The following is a 5074-nucleotide window of genomic DNA, read 5'->3' on the forward strand; positions in this document are numbered from 1 at the left end:
TAATAGTTTGTTTTCAGTTTTGATATTTTATATTATAAAAAATTGTAATTGGAAACATAGATGTGTACAAAACTATGCAAATGAAAACAAACAAAGATGGCTGAATTCTGGGTTGCCTCAATTGAATCCCCATTCGAAAAAAAATTCTGAAGAGCGTCAGGTAACTTTGTGATTTTAATTAATTTTTAACATTTTATTAATGTTTATTAAATTATAATATTTTTAGAACAGGAAAAATCGAGGAACCATTAAAGACATTTAATATTTGAAATTTCATGCAGTTACACAAATTTCCTCCGCAAATCTTATAACTTGCACTTGTTCAAAGACAATTGTGAACAACCCTCATGGGACCTGGGCACAATTCCCATTTCTTTGGCGCCGCGATCTGAAGGTACCGTTGGAAAGAGGAAGTCCTCCTGTTTAAAAAATATCCGCAACCGCTTAGTTTAGGAGATATTCGACCTTAAAGTTCAAAAATTCGCAAAATTCGTACATTTCAAGACGCTATTTCACCACATTAAACACACTTTATTCACATTTTTCATTTAAAATTAATTAAATTCCACTATAAACTTGCAAATAACTCCATATCTTACACTTTTAGCAGGTTTTTTACCTAAAAAATCTGCATTTTAAAAATTACATTTTACACTCGTTTTAACCCCATTTGTTTACCAAAAATAACGATGAAATGGAGCGCTGCCATGTGATGATAAGGCAATTCGCTGAAATTCCTCTTTTTCGCAAAAATTCCTCCATTCATGCATGTGGATATTTCCTCTTTTACATTTATTAAGCAAATAAGTAATATTATATAATAATATTACGTAATAAAGTGTAAAGTATATTAGTAAAGTACGAAAATTTAAATTTTCTTTCAATATGAGTGTATGGTAACCGACAAATATAACCACTTTATATCCAAAACTCATATTTTAAATATAAAAATTGATGTTTCGTCACCTAAAATACAAAACAATGTATAATCAAAAATAAATGGAAATCGCTGATAGATATAAAAACTAAATTTTATCCATTTTATAACGAAAATTCAAGTTTTATTTCAATATGAGTGCATGGCAACCAACAAATATAACCACTTTAACTACTTATAACAAAAACTCAATATATTTTTTTATTTTTAACGCATAAACGAGTAGTACTCTAAAGTACTTCACTCCCACGGGCATTCGCTCGGCCAGGATTATTGTCATCCCGACATGATCATAGAGTTTTAATTATATGTGTTTATTAAATATAAATCACATATAATACATATATATACTATATGTAAAATGTATAATATGTGGAAAAAGTTTTCACAACTCAATTATAACTTCAAAAATGTTAGAAAGTATTTTTTATTATAATTAATGTAGAAAAAAGAATCACGCAAAAAAATAAACAAAGAAAAATCGTACTTATTGGTGTTTAAGATGTGGCAACGCTCGTTTTCCTCATAATTGTAAACAATCYAACCTTTGCAACGCCGAGTTCGCTAAGTGATTTTTAAATTAATAAATTTAGGTGAAATGTTACAAAATAAAATTGAGATGTGAACTTCTTTCAATGTTTAGAGTGTATATTTAAATATACAGAGTGAAAAACGTGAATAAATTTAATGGAAGAAAGAGAAATACCTTGTGTTATTAGTGCATATTTTTGAACTTTTAATCGTGAAAATTTTAAAAAATATAAGTAATTTTTATATTATTTTTGGATATTCCTACTCTGGGGAAGCTCCCCTATCCGGACATACTCCACTTATACGGAAATTCGGTTTTTTTTACCCCTCCGCCAAAGTAATCGGAATCGTGCCGGGACCTGTTGTAGAATCCTTCAAACATCTGAATTGAAATCTGAGAAAAACACTAACATATTCACAGGATAGTTCGATGAGTAACAGCCGTTACAACAACAACAACATGAGTAACAGCTTAAAGATGCAGTTAGTAGCGTTATTAAAAATCGTGGATCCTACGAATGCAAAGAAACAATTTGACCGTTTGGGTTTAGTGCGTCTCAGTGTGAATCACTACGCGCTATACCAAAGGTAGATAAGCAAGAACAATAAGGAAATGCGATTGGACTCCGTGTTATTTGAAAATTTAGTGTAGTTTAATTAATTGTGAGCTTATGTACCTGGTGTTAAAAAGTGTTTTTATTGTTTCCTTTTTTTAGTTTCAACAATAGAGACAACCACAAAATGGGCGTTGGAATGGTCGATTGGTGATACGTGTCTACAGCAGCGATTAGAAACCTTGGTGAAAAGTTCGCGCAGAGTTGGGGTAAACCTACTACACAGGTAAACATGGCTGCGTCATGACTAAATTATTTATTTATTTACTGAGTGTTTTTTATGTCCATTGAGATGACATTCTACACTTTCCAATTTGCAGCTGCATCGTCAAATAATGTAACATTATGTGTATATGATGTTTGTAATTGCAAATAAAAATTGTGATGTGCTTGATTTTAAAAATATATATGTATATATTTTAATTATTCAAACAACACGGCAATTTCTTTTGTATTTAATTTATTTCTTAAAGTTTTGCTTTTAGCGCTACCAATGTAATTTTTTTTTCGGTTTTATGTGTGTTTACAAAGCATTTTTATGGTTTTAATTTTTTTTATCTTTTTAGATTCACTAATAGTGGTATCATGAAAATATATTAGATTCATCAAACAAAAAGTGGAAGGACCCTGAACAAAAATAAGTAAATTATATAAATACTTTCGGTATTAACTTTATTTGTTACCATTGTATGCGACCTTTAAAAACAGTTGTAGAATATGTGCGTCGCTTGGTGAATAACAATGCATTGGTAGTGCCTTTGTCAGAATACGATCCAACAACACCAAGAAAATTGTCGTATGGGCGCTTTATTTAAAGAATACCTTCGAGATGCTTGTATGGGTGCTTTTCACACAGATAACGCACACCAATGCATTGAATGAAGTGGGTGTAAACAAATTCACATTACTTTTTTCAACATTTTCGATACTTTCTGAAAAAGTTATCCGCCGGGAACTGGTACAATAATATTAATTGTTCGCTTAATGGACATGAATAAACAAAGTTACAACAAAATATTGTTTGGAGTCTTTGAACAACAAATGTAACAACATTTTGTACAGCATTTGCGGACGAGCAATTAACTACTGTAAGTGTAATGGTCCCATTGCTTAGCATATTTTCAAGGATTTGAATTTAGTTCACCAACACCGATGCTTCGAGGAAATTAATGTGTATGAATGGCACAAATAGTCAGGCCATTTCGACGAGTCCGTCGGCGAAAAAAGTGGTAACTACGTAGCAAAATATTAGTAAATCTTTTATATTTTATTGCAAATATTTGTAGAATATAACTATTTTTGTTTAAATTATTACAAATCGTTTTATTTAGTATTGTACATATATTATATGGATGAAAATAGGTATCCGGGGGAACCTAATACCCAAAAAATATCGGTAACGCGCCTATGTTGAAACCTCTTTATTATTTTTAAGTCCTTTTATTTGAATCTCTATGTTGAAAAATCCATTATTTCGATCAGGTGATCTCAGCTGTTGACGACCATATGATTCTTTTGTTACTTGTATATTTCTACAATGGTTTTGACGTTTTTCGATTAAAATGACTGTAACGGCCAGATTTAAATTGTACCAAAAATATATGTGAACGGAGGAATTTGTTGCCGCCGTTCAAGATCGCCAATAAAAATTGAAAAGAATTTTAATATATTTTGTGAAACGTTTTGTAATTTGATGCATAATAGAATTAATTTTCAATTAGAAATGATTAAAAACATTTACTAATTGAGAACTAACAGGCTTAATTCGCCTTATTAAGTATGGAAAGATCGAAAGTCAGTTGTTTTAATACACCAAAAAATCATAAAAAGAGATTTAAGTAGTTTTGCCATATATTAAAAGTCCAATATATAAAAATTTGGAATCCTAATAAATGTTGGGTGTTTTAATTTAAATGGTATAAAAAACGCTTATTTTGAGGCTCTCTCACACTGGAATAAGTTGGGCATCCCATTATCTCTGCCACTGGTATGATTATAAATTCGATATTAATGAAATAACTATCAGATTACAGCGTAACTGATAAATCGGCATATTATGGCATAAAAAAGGCACAATTCCCATTTCTTTGGCGATGCGATCTGAAGGTACCGTTGGAAAGAGGAATTCCTCCTGATTAAAAAATTTATTATGTATAGGGTTATAGGTACCGCAAACGCTTAGTTTAAGAAACAGTCGACTTCAAAGTTCAAAAATTCCCAAAATTAGAACATAGCAGTAAGCTATTTCACCACCTTAAACACACTTTTCGCAAGTTTTTATTTCAAATTAATTAAATTAAACTATAGACACTTAAATACGTCCACATTTTTCACTTCTTGCAGGTTTTATAAATCTTTATTTTAAAAATTACTTTTTACACTCGAAGTGAGCATCATTTATGTGATAACAATTATGAAGAAATGGAGCGCTGCCATAGAATGCAATAATAAGCAAATGTGAGCATTTCGTTGAATTTCTCTATTCCGATATAATTCCTCTTTCTTTATTTAGCAATCTTAGTGCTAATAAGAACAAGTGTGTCTATAAGTTTTGTTTCAAATTAAAATGAGTATAAACAATCTCTCCATGCATATGGATTTTTTCTTATTTAAATTTAATAAACAACTAGGTAATACTATATAATAATATTACGTAATAAAATAATAAAATACTAGGTTACCCCGGGTATTGGCTCGACCAGGATTATTTTTTTAAGGAGTACTACACGAAAGTACTGCGGTCATCCCGGGTATTCGCTGGACCAGGGGTATTTTTTAGAGCACGGCCGAAGGCCGCCAACGCAGAAAGAAGTACTACGCAAACGTACTTCGGTCACCCCGATATGATATAAATTTTACAATTAATATAGAAAAAAGAATCACGCAAAAAAACAAACAAGGAAACATCGTTAAGAACCCTATATATTTGGTGTTTAAGATGTGGCAACACTCGTGTTCCTCATAATTGTAAACAATCTAATCTTTGCAACGA

At 30.8% G+C, this 5074-nt stretch overlaps 1 long non-coding RNA gene across 1 annotated transcript in view; it reads left to right on the plus strand.

The window, feature by feature from the left end:
- Positions 1-2681: 2681 nt before the first annotated feature.
- Positions 2682-5074, plus strand: part of LOC108974296 — a 3785-nt gene continuing 1392 nt past the window's right edge. The window contains exon 1 of the long non-coding RNA XR_001993792.1: positions 2682-3311. This is a non-coding gene — a long non-coding RNA (uncharacterized LOC108974296). The remainder of the gene's footprint in view (positions 3312-5074) is intronic.

This window comes from Bactrocera latifrons, unplaced genomic scaffold, assembly GCF_001853355.1.
Source record: "Bactrocera latifrons isolate USDA-ARS-PBARC rearing strain unplaced genomic scaffold, ASM185335v1 scaffold_546, whole genome shotgun sequence".
NCBI lineage: Eukaryota > Metazoa > Arthropoda > Insecta > Diptera > Tephritidae > Bactrocera > Bactrocera latifrons.